General features: G+C 39.3%; 1 non-coding gene across 1 annotated transcript; it reads left to right on the top strand.

Annotated features, from left to right (window-relative positions):
- The first annotated feature begins 2231 nt into the window (after positions 1–2231).
- Positions 2232–2304, top strand: Trnaa-cgc (transfer RNA alanine (anticodon CGC)). The gene has a single exon. It is a non-coding gene; the product is annotated as a tRNA-Ala (tRNA).
- The last annotated feature ends 10853 nt before the right edge of the window (positions 2305–13157 follow it).

The raw sequence follows: 13157 nt of genomic DNA, 5'->3' as shown, positions 1-13157 counted from the left end.
AGGTACAGAACATCTGAACAGCTATTATTATTATGATTTAACGTCATTATATGTTCAGTCATGAAAACCCTTTAGTAACATTAGTTTCATTTCATAAGATTTAATTCATCTTTCAGAAGAGAATACGTTGGAGAGCTGCAAAAATTACTCATAGATCGGAGATCAGAAGAATAAAAACAACAAAAGAAAAAAAAATACAAAAAATTATTTATGGGAATTTAAAAATATAGTTATCACTGAAATATGCTCTATATCGCTGATGTACTTAGATTCTCAAGTCAAATACCTGAACTGTATTACGCTACTACTACTACTACTACTACTACTACTACTATTAGGTAATTTTTTCGTGAATAGCATCTATCATAATGAACTGTTACGAGATATTGAGCACAATAATATAATCCTGTGCTAGACTTACCACACAAATTGCTACTGCTCTTCAGTCACCTGCATCATATGAATAGCTCCTCTATCATTTATCTTGCTTGATATTGTCTATGAGCTCTTATAAAATCTTGAGATTTATTAGTGATTAATTTCAGTGATCATTACTTACAGTAAAGACCAGCCTTGGTATATATTATTGTCTGGTTGGCTCAGAAGCACATGCATGAGATGCCTGTATGTCATTTGTTTATTCATACACAAATATATTAATGACAATCAAGAACTAATCAACAAAATAAGTGTTGTCATCAGATAAAGTCTTTTGGATGCAAATACCTTGTATGAAAAGCACATGAGTGGATTTCCAAGATAACGTGGTGGGTAGTGCAAAGATACTAATATAATGGTTGTGGAAAGGGCTGTACTACTCTCATAATTAAGTGGGCTCAGTATCCTTATAATTAGAACAGCTTCAGGCATCTTATGAAGGGAATAGGAAAAGGCAGTGAGTTTGGTGGGAATGAATAATTGTAAAACCTTTCATATATATTTAACGTTTATTACAGATCTTGAATGATCTTTCTAACTTTCTTTACAGAACAGAAATTCCATAATTTACTCTCTCCATCTCAATTAACTCTCTTCATCTTCAAGGGACCATCGAATGATCATCTTGTCTAAGTAGGCCACAAACACGTGAGAGGGGGCGTTGGGGGTGTGCGTTCACATAGCATTTCGTTACATTTATACACACTCCAGAAAAAAGCATGCAGTTTTTAAGATATAGCTGGATTATTATCGCAAACTATGCGTTCATGGGTGTAGCAGATTTTCATCACTTAACATGTGATAGTGTGTAGTATATAATTTTGTAATATATTTAATGGATGATTAATTTAATAAACAGAATGACACAGCAGTTTATTTACTGTGACTCGTGTTACCAAAATTGCCATATGTAAGCTTTGGTCATTCAGCTGATACTCTTGCATGGCCACAATGGCTAACACAGCAAAAGCGCGCCAAGTATCTCTAGCATTCAAAACCTTACAAAATGCAAATCTACTCAGTCGTGCATGATATCATCAGAAACATGTGCGACGAGATCCACATAATTACCTTGGCTGAAATGAATCTGCATTAAATTCACAACCTCCCACCCATCGTACACTGAAGCGCCAAAGAAACTGATATAGGCTCGTGTACTCAAATACAGAGGTATGTAGACAAACAAAATACGGCGCTGCGGTCGGCAACGACTATATAAGACAACAAGTGTCCGCTGCAGTTGTTAGATCGGTCACTGCTGCTACAATGGCTGGTTATCAAGTGAGTTTTAACGTGGTGTTACAGACGGCGCATGAGCGATGGGACATAGCATCTCTGAGGTAGCAATGAAGTGGGGATTTTCCCGTATGACAATTTCACGAGTGTACAGTGAATATCAGGAATCCACTGAAACATCAAATCTTCGACATCGCTATGGCCGGGAAAAGATCCTGCAGGAACGGGAACAACGACGACTGGAGAGAATCGTTCAACGTGACAGAAGCGCAGTCCTTCCGCAAATTTCTGCAGATTTAAGTGCTAGGTCACAACAAGCATCAGCGTGCGAACCATTCAACGCAACATCATCGGTATGGCCTTTCAGAGCCGAAAGCCCACTTCTGTACCCTTGACAACTGCACGACACAAAGCTTTACACCCCGCCTGGGCCCGTCAACACCGACATTGGACTGTTGATGACTGGAAATATGTTGCTTGGTCGGACGGGTCTTGTTTCAAATTGTATGAGTGGATGGACCCGTACAGGTACTGAGACAATCTCATAAATCCAACTGAGCTGGGTGGCGCAGTGGTTAGCGCACTGGAATCGCATTCGGGAGGACGATGGTTCAAATCCGTCTCTGGCCATCCTGACTTAGATTTTCTGTGATTTCCCTAAATAGTTTCAGGGAAATGCCAGGTTGGTTCCTTTGAAAGGGCACGGCCGATTTCCTTCCCAATCCTTCCCTGATCCGAGCTTGCTCTCCTTCTCTAATGGCCTCGTTGTCGATGGGACGTTCAACACTAATCTCCTCCTACTCCTCGTAAATCCATGGACCCTGCATGTCAGCAGGAGTTCAAGCTGGTGGAGGCTCTGTCAAGCCCGTATTACACGATGCGCCTAAACCGTACACCTATGCACCAGCCCCCTAACGTGCATACCAGTTCACTTCCGACCTTACACACCATCCACGCTGGATATACCTAGCACGCGTGTGCAGCAGCAGACGATACGCGCGAAAAGAAAATAGAACTGTCTGATGTCTTGTTAAGTCGTCCTTTCTACCGCTCGCTTCTCTAGGGCGACTGTGTGATATACTTGTACGTCATACGTTCAAATTATTTCTGTGAGCTCAAGGTTCCTATTTAATAAGAAATTGTTTTTTACCATTATTTATTCAGTAATTGTTTTTCTCTTATGTAAGTTAGTACTGTTCTGAATTACAGACTCAACAATTTTACATTACGACACTTGGTTACACAGGTATATGTATTTCGAAATTTACATTTATACAGCATATTGCACATTGAGGATCCACTTGTTTTTGGAGATATTGCCCTGGCAGTGACAGTAAATCTTAGAATTAGTGCTCAACGGCGACGGAAACTAAGAGTCAGACGTTGTTGGGTTCGACAATGGGTGGAAAGGAGGGACGAAGGCAGGGGAATATATTCACTGTTAATAAAGGGAGCCCCGATGATCCGCAAGAATTTCGGAACTCCATTAGGATGGACATGGCCTGTTTCGAGAAGCTGCTGTCTATGATAGAAGATGGAATCAGTGTGACTCAGTCATGAGGGAGGCTATCTCACCTTCTCCAAGGTACGAATTATATGTTTATATGTTTTGTGATCATCCAGCCAAGATCACTGATAAAATACCGGTAAACGCCCTGTTATGTTGCAGGCTGGTTGTAACATGACGTTTCCTGGCGAATGGGGTATTTTTAAGAGTCTGGCTTTCAGCCCGCTATTTCAGAAGTTGTTGTCGATGTATGCACTGCAATTTGCAGCACTTGAAAGGACCAATACTTAAAGGTGTACTTGTGTTATTTTTCCAAGTTTTGAATATACGGTATATAAGTGCTCCTCAGGGTTTTTCAGTCGTCGTCTATCGCACTGGGGGAAACTGCACGGACTTTGCCGCCAATCACTGCCAGTTTCTCTTTTCTGGCATGCTCAAATAAACAAGAGATGTCAACATGAACTAAGCTAAGAAATTACGACACAAGTCGAAAATCACCATGTGGCGTTGTATGTATATTACTCAGAAAGAAACGATTGCGACGTGTCGTATTATGCTACAGCGAGTCACATGTGCACCTTTCCTCGCCGTATGCCTGAATTAAGACGCTTAACGCCTCTTTGCTCCATTTCATTTCTAGAACACGAAGTAATAAATCGAAATAATGCTTTCACAAAGATCCAGCAAAAAAAGTGTGTCTCTGCATTTATGAAACCCTACTTACTGAAAAAAACGCGGAAAACCCCCAATAAGAAAATTTGAAATGAGCTACTAGCCACCAAGCAGAAAGCAAATAACAAGCAGAACACACTGCGGTAGCTCCTTCTGCGCATGCGCGAGTTATCGCTGCCTAGTGCGCATGCGCGGATTGAAGGCACTTAGAACTGCTCTCTATCCCGGCGAACGGATACTTGCGTCTGCTAATTTTCGTAGTTTCACCCGTTCTACCGCTAGATGGCTGTCATGCTAGACCAGTACCGTTCGCGGAGCATCGTCGTGTAATACCGGCTTAATGGTGTGGGGCATGTCCTATTGGAATAATATGGGGACCCTGGTATGTCTAGATAAGACTCTGACAGGTGACACATACATAAACATCCTGTCTGGTCACCTGCATCCATTCATGTCCATTGTGTATTCCAACAGCCTTGGGCAATTCCAGCAGGACAATATGACAACCCACACGTCCAGATATGCTACAGAATGGCTCCAAGAACACTCCCCTGAGTTTAAACACATCCGCTGGCCGCCAAACTCCCCAGACATGAACATTATTGAGCATCTCTGGGATGCCTTGCAACGTGCTGTCCAGAAGAGACCTCCTCACATTCATACTCCTACAGATTTATGGACAGCCTTGCAGGATTCATGGTATCAGTTTACTCCAGCACTACTTCATACATAGTCGAGTCAATGCCACGTTGTGTTACGGCACTTCTGTGTAGTTATGGGAACCCTACACGATATTAGGTAAGTGTACCAGTTCCTTTGGCTCTACAGTGTATTACAAATGACCGATAATACCTCATAATTACGAGGTCAAACCTCTCTCTCCGCATCATTGAGCTTAGTTCACAAGTAATTCCGTATCTTCTTCTGATGAAACGATGTATCACAGATTCCAAGACCACATGGTGGTTGGACCCTACGTGCATACTGCACACAAAAAAATGACATCATAATCTGAGATAAATACAAGGATAATATGATTGATAGAATCTAGTGGTAAAAAGGGTTAAGTTAAGGGCTATAATACTTATCACAGGGATAGCTAAGCAAGTACAAAGTCCGGTGTTCAAACTGTAGTACCATGAACAAAACCAAGTTTAAAACATGCACTCCCTCACGAAATTTACACCGAAATTGGTCACATCAATTGTTTCATCCCATATGCAGTTCATTACCGATCAATTATATGTAACTGCTTGAGAACAATTGGACTTGATTCTGAATTTCAAAAGTTTCGTTCAAAAGCAGGCAGTGGGAATTGTCAAATGCTTTTGCTACTCATCACTTCCTGTACAACAGCGTCGTTTCTGCTTTCTGTGCTCATGAACTTCAAACTCGCTTGGGGAGAGGAGGAAAGGCAGTCTGCCACTACCTGTGCATTACAGAAAGGTAGGTGACCACTCTCTGCCTCAAAGCAACCTCTCTAAATTTCCCTTAGGACCAGAAGAAGTTAAGTTGTTACTACAGGCCTACAGCTTTGGATCTATACTGTTCTTTGACTGAGATGGAGCACAGTTTAAATGCTCGTAAACCTGCTTATTTAGTCCATTCTCATATAGGAGGGAATGGAGGGAAGGAAGAAGGACTGTAATGGATAAACAAGTTAAAATGTTCGTCAGCATTTCCCTTCACCATTGGCAGTTAATTGCTGGTATTAAATTATGGCACAAAATGCACACTAACTCCATGAAAGTGGGACATAGTTCCTCCTTTCATTACCTTTGGCCTATGGAGAAGAAAACTATAGAGATCATCCTACTAAAAATAAGGCTACCTCGAACTTTTCTTAAGTAATTAACACATCTTGCAACATATAAGTGGGATCTAATGCTCCCATCAAAATTGATCTTACTGTACATGGTAATAATGAAAGGCATACTTAAAGTAAGTAATAGTGAAAACTTCTCACGAATCATATGGTAATGCCATAACTTCATGTTAAAACAGCAATATCAAGGTAAAAAGAAAACAGACTGGCTCTTAAGTTGCCAGAATATTTCACTATTTTAAAGCCATATTAAATCGTACAAATGGAAACAACAATAAATAATGCTCTTAATTTGCCCAGTTATTTTGTCACTGAACATATTTCAAACAATATAAAGATATAAAATTGTTCTTGATACTGTTTGCCTATACCACTAAACATAATGCATTTCACATAGAAAAACATAAAAATCACTAACGCAAAAAAAGCCAAGTATTCATGTTACATGTTGAAAGTGATATTGACATGTATTAATGTCAATGTTATGTTAAGCCCTCCCCAGATGAGATTATTGCTGAATTGTATAATACCTAGATAGACATACAAAAAAATGAAAGAATAAATGACAGTCACCAAGGATATCGTACTGCTATACAGTACTCATTATTCTTGTTGTTAAACCTAATTCATATCTGCTTATTAATAAGATAATTCAGGAGCATAATATGTGGCGAGAAAGCCAAGAATGAGGCAAAATCTCAGTCAAAACATAGATCTTCACAAAAATTAAAGCATTAATGACATCAAAACACATGTAACAGTCGACAGATAATATCATACACATGATAAACACCACACATGTCAAAAATAGCTACTGCATCTATCCACCACTAATATTATTAGTCATTAAAGGTAGGTGCAAATATATCAAAACAAACGAAGCCTAATCCAAACATTTTACACATACACAAATAGGAACATAAATGTGGGCATCTACATTCGTTCTTGTCCTCAGATTTTCAGAAGTCAATGCCCATATGTGAGACAACGTATATAGGAATTTTCTATCATTGCCCTTCGCAATGAGTAATGAATATTTCAACACACCCCTTGTGTTAGCAAGACTGATCATAGAACCTATTGCTGATAGGTCGTCTGAACTTGACGAGCTTGCTAGTGGAGACATGCATGTCCATTGAGTTTCTCTGTAGGTACCTGAAATACACTGACCTGCATCTTTCCGATGATGATGTCCCCTCTGCAAAGAAGACACACTGGTTGTGGATTCACCAGACTCAGGATCTGGATGAATGGCTGTAATGGTGTAAAATGATGTGAACTCTGACAGGGGTTAGTGGTCGAGTAATAGCGTCCAAATTCATTTTTGATTCCAGTAATTTCCTTTATAGTGGTTTACAAAACACATCTAAACAATCACCTATTATCCATCTGCACTGTATGCAGGTTAAAATTGTCTTACACTCATGTTTCGTGCCAATAACAATGACACCTACATTTAACAGACTCTAAACAGTGCCACAATTTAACAGCATATGCTACCATGATCAGCAGAATCTATGCCCTACATTTAACTGCTCACCTATGCTGTCCTTTCCTGACTCTTGCTTGTTACCTTCGCGCAGCGTAAGAAAGTACTTCAAGTGGTTCTAATGGCTCTGAGTACTATGGGACTTAACTTCTGAGGTCATCAGTCCCCTAGAACGTAGAACTACTTAAACCTAATTAACCTAAGGACACCACACACACCCATGCCCGAGGCAGGATTCGAACCTGCGACGGTAGCGGTCGCGCGGTTCCAGACTGTTGCGCCTAGAAACGCTCGGCCACCTCGGCCGGCAAGAAAGTACTTCCTTGTGTTTTGGGGCATTCAGAGCCTTCGTTTTGTTGCCTATATATGTATGTTGCCTTCAAGGGTCTATCAACGGCCGTCTTTTTACGTGGCTGATGTAGCGCCACACCATCAGGGATGCTACGCATGCTGCTCTCTGTCCCCCAGTTTATTTCTCCTCTCTCTTTCACAATCCAGTGGCAACATACTGCCCAGCATTGCGTAGACTTAGGTACTACTCATAAGTTATAAGTGAAAGCGTCGATGCTACTCTTCCTAGATATCAAAGAGCATAGTGTGCAATCAATAAACCACATAAATTGACGACATGGTAGAGATGTTGGCCAACTACTGCAGTATGAACAAGGGTCAGGTTACCAGATCACAAGTCTTTTTAAATGTATTTCAAGTCTGGGTCAGGTGATAGAGGTTAACTTTGCAAGGACTTCACAAAGGAAGACAACATGGTAATCGTTGGTGGGGCGGGCAACAGCATTGACAGGGATCCCAGTTATTCATTTCAGGATGACCTGGTAAAGATAACTTCAGCAATGACACCTACTGATGTTCAGCTTATATACGATCTGAGGTGTCATGACCAGCATCATTTAAACTCTTCCATTAGGAGAGTTAATTTAGATGTGGAACGTCTTGGATCAGGTATGGGGTTTAATATTGGTGTGGTTCCTGTTGGCTCTACCGCTAGTTGGGACTATATTAGGCATGGTCTTCACCTCAACAGGAACAGGAAGGGACAACTATCTGGGCTAGTAGCAAATAAGTTAGTGGAGGGCGCAAGTTAGTGGAGGGAGCTATCACATGTGGTAAAGTACTGGTGGTTACAAGTGACGGAACAGCAGTTTTTTAGGGATGGGGTATAGCAACAAAAGATGTTCAGAGACAGGTTGAATATGTCATTCAGACTGATAAAACAGGCAACCAGAAAGCAGTTTTTAATGTACACATTTCGTGCAAACAGCCCATTATAGAAACTGGAGATATTAAAAAACTGACTGGGAAGTTAGGTTCATCCAGCTGAAATTCAGTCAGTTCACAAAATCAGTTATCCTTATTGCATCAGAATATCTAAAGAGTGAGAGGTATGCTTAATGAATTGGTTATTTGTGTTAAAGAATTAGAACTGAGCAACCAGTTGACATATTTTGCCTCTCTGAACATCATTTGACCACTGGTATGGATATTTTAAATATTATAGCATTCGAGTTAGCCTCTTATTTTTGTAGAGAAAATATAGAGAAAGAAATAGTTAACACACATGTCTGAAACTGTTCTGATTTCAAGAATACTGATATACTGATATTAATAAATTTTGTTCACGGCAACACTCAGAATCTTGAGCAGCAGAAGTAGTACTTCATAGTAGGGCCTTTGTAATAGAAATTATATATATATATATATATATATATATATATATATATATATATATATATATATATATATGGAGCACCTTAAGGAAACTCAGCATCTTTATAAAAATATTTGAAAGTTCTGGTGTCCATCTCACAGTAAAAAAAATAAGGAAACAGTATTTGCTGTGGATTTATTGCTTGTCTCTGACAGTGAACAATTATTGCAAGCAGTAACACTTTCATGTAAATGCTCTTAGACTGCTATTGGTAATATCGTTGTAGACAAACCTAAGTAAAAAAATGTCATATCACATGTCTGATCACGACGTGTATTTAATGTTGAAACTTGTCAGAATATAAAAATTTGTTAATCTAAGTTGAGGAGGCTAATTAATCAGTCAAAAATTGAAAATTTTAGGAAATTACTAAAAGACAAACTGGTTAATGTTTACAATATTTCTGACTCAAATGAAAAATACGAAGTATTAGTTAATAAAGTTACTTCCTCATTTGAAAATTGTCTTCCCCTAAAGGTAACTCAAATCAGAAGTTGAAAAATAAACCATGTACTACACAAGGAATAAAAATATCATGTGGAAAAAAAAGGAGATTGTAGATACTATCTAACACAGCTCTGATGTTAGCACTGTACTGCATTATGAAGAAAACTGCAAAACGTGGAAAGCCAGTAACCCTGAAATATAAGCAGCTTTATTATGAGGAAAAGATAATTGTATCAGGCAACAAAGTAAGAACTATATGGGATATAGTGAGTACAGAGACATACGGGGCCAGAAAGAAAGAGGAGCATATAGCTCTAAAAATAAATGACAGGTTGGTAACAAGTGAATGTAGTGTTGCAAACCTCATAAGCAAGAATTTTGTTTCTGTTACTGACAACTTGGGATTATCGGGTTCAGTGGTGTTCCTTAGGGTTCCATCTTGGGTCCATTGCTTTTTTTCTTGTATATGTTAATGATCTCTTTTGTGTTACATTGCCAGTTGCTAAGTTTGCTTTGTTTGCAGATGATACAAACATTACAATAAGTGGTAAGTCAAGTACAGATTTAGAAATGGCTGCTCATAAAATTTCCACTGGGCCCCATCTCTAAAAAAAACTTTAGAAAAATGAAAATGACACTATTATCTCCCAAAGAAGTAGCATCCATTATAAAATTCTTAAAATATAGTGGTTATGATGACATATGAATGAAGTTAATCAAAGAGTGCTCATGTGAGTCGAGTTCTATTTTAAGTTATTTGTGTAATGAGTGGAATATATCCAGGCTGTCTGAAATATGCTGAAGTTAAGTCTCTTTGCAAGAAGAAAGATAAAGAGATAATGTCAAACTATTGACCAATTTCATTTTTGCCAGTTGTTTCAAAAATATTTGAGATGGTTGTGTTCAAGCATTGTCTTCAGCATCTGATAGCAAATATCATATTTCCAAGTTGCAGTTTGGGTTCCTTAAGGGTTCTGTTACAGAGAAGGCTATTTACACATACAGTGAGAATGTACCTAGATTATTAGATAAGGTACAGGCTACTAGCATTTTCTGTGACCTGTCAAAAGCCTTTCACTGTGTGAATCACTACATTCTCTTAAGTAAATTAGAATATTATGGTGTCACCAGCAGTTCTGTAAAATGTCTCAAGTCTTACCTGACTAACAGGAAACAAAGGGTATCATTGTGAAATACTTGTGGAGTGAGCAATCAGTCTTCATCTGACCGGGAATTAATTACATGTGGTGTTCCTCAGGGTTCCATCTTGGGTCCATTGCTTTTTTTCTTGTGTATGTTAATGATCTCTTTTGTGTTACATTGCCAGTTGCTAAGTTTACTTTGTTTGCAGATGATACAAAAATTACAATAAGCGGTAAGTCAAGTACAGATATAGTAATGGCTGCTAATAAGATTTCCACTGACATTAACAAGTACTAAAAAGCTAATTCACTGTCATTATACTTTGAAAAGACCCATCATATGCTATTTATGATCAGTAAGAGATTTCCTTCCACCATGTGTGCAACATATGAATACATGCAGATCAAAGAGATTTACAGTGTTAAATTTCTGGGATTACAACTTGACAATACATTCAGTTGGGAATTGCATACCACAGAATTGCTGAAGCGCCTAAATAAGTCTATATTTGCAGTGTAAACAGTGTAAGATGTAGGAGATATAAATATAAAAAACTTGCATATTTTGTTTACTTTCATTCTACTACATCATATGGGATCATATTTTGGGGTGGCTCATCGAATGGAGTAAAAGTATTTTGAATGCAAAAGCGTGTAATAAGACTCATTTGTGGTGTAAATTCAAGAACATCATTTAGAAACCCATTCAAGAAACTAGGGATTCTAATCATTTCTTCTCAATATATTTATTCCTTAACAAAATTTTTTACAAGTAATATGTATCCTTTTTCCAATCGATAGCTCAATACATAGCGTCAATACTAGGAACAAGAACAATCTACAGAAAGACCTAAAATCACTTAAGATTAGGTATTTTGTGTATGATGCATTTATTTAATGTGCATAGCTGTGTTTCATTCTTTAAATATTAGCAGTTTCAGTTTTATGTAATTTATGCACATGTTTTGACAGCCCCATGAGAAATGATCAGCAAAGTGAGTAGTATATACGTATGTTCTACGGTTTTTATGTTAAACATTCTGACATGTTCCACATCCAAGAGAATCATCTCATTTTTGGGTCTACTGAATGAAACCTGCATCTAATCTAGCGTAATGTAATTGTGTTAGTCCATATTCTAGCCATAATGATCCATTAAGATGCACAATATTATAGACACAAATTTATACACAATATCTAACAATATTATTAATATCTGCCAATGAAGTCCTCAAGAAAATGCAGAACAAAATAACGAATCTTGATCATGCACTTGATGATATTTCTAACCACTATTGATTCTATAATTTTTGACACATAGTTGGGTTGGGTTATTTTACTTTTAAATAGAACATATATGCATTCTACTGATGGCTTTACAAAGTCTTCACTCACTTCGTTGGAGACATGTGATTCATTCACTAGGCCAGTTCTCGTCCTGAGCTGTTCTCAGATGAATGACAGATAAGCAATGCCATTCATGTAATGGAGTTATGAGAGTAGCTGACTGCAGAGGACAGACACCTTCTTTTTCAATATATTACTATCAACAACAAGTGCATACCCCAAATTCTGTGCTGGCACCACAGCTGTATGTGTGTGTGTGTGTGTGTGTGTGTGTGTGTGTGTGTGTGTGTGTGTGTGTGAAGGGGAGGTGCTCATATCAATACCTCCTCGAAATTGGGTGTAGCAGTTGCTGAGAGTGGGTGTAGCAGTTGCCACAGACAGTTATAGGTACCACCACTTCTTCTTTGAAGGCTGTATTTGGCAGTGGGTGTGGCAGTCACCAAGACAAAAATAGACTCACCATATTCCTCCACGATGACTGAATTTTGTCAGTGACTGTTACAGTCACCACTGGCAATTGTGAACTCCTCATCTTATTCTTTCATGGCTGTATTTTCTCAGTGGGCGAGGTAGTCACCACTGACAGTATTAGATTCCTCGTCTTCTTCTTTGTCAGCTGCATTGTGTCAGTGGCTGTGGCAGTCACCACTGACTGCTGAAACAATTGTAGATGCCTAATCTTCCCATGTGTGCTGCATTGATATAGCACTATAGTCTGTGCCGTGGGCATGGCGTAGGAAGTGGTCTGCTTTGCATGTCCTGTTTGTAAATAGGACTCTAATTTCTCCTAGGGTGGTGGCGGCTTCCACACCATGGGAGGCAGCATCTCACACAGGTAGCCATCGCACTGATGTCAGGTCACACATTGCAGCACCCTGCATTGCCAGCGCTACCCTGCACAGCTGGTTAACCTTGGGGAGACAATGGTATCCTCACTCACACTATACCATAGCCGACGCATCACGTTTGGCATTCCTTTGTTCTCTATCAGTCCTGGTGGGTTCCTCCTTCTAACAGACAGTACCTGAGACTCTTGTTATGGGGATGCACCATCTAAGACAGGTACGACAATTTACAAAATATGAAGACCGGGAGGAGTCATTCCTGATGTGGAAAGGGTCCTTCCAGATGCCATGAAGAGCGCAGGGTGCAGCCAGCTGCAGGTGGTGGCACATGTCGGCACTAATGACGTGTGTCGCTTTGGATCTGAGGAAATTCTCTCTGGATTCCAGCGGCTATCTGATTTGGTGAAGGCTGCCGGTCTTGCTTACGAGATGAAGGCAGAGCTCACCATCTGCAGCATCGTTGACAGAACCGACTGCGGACCT

This window comes from Schistocerca gregaria, chromosome X (genome assembly GCF_023897955.1).
Source record: "Schistocerca gregaria isolate iqSchGreg1 chromosome X, iqSchGreg1.2, whole genome shotgun sequence".
Classification (NCBI taxonomy): Eukaryota; Metazoa; Arthropoda; class Insecta; order Orthoptera; family Acrididae; genus Schistocerca; species Schistocerca gregaria.
Note: the sequence above shows the minus strand (reverse complement) of the source record. Positions and strands in the feature narration are given on the sequence as shown.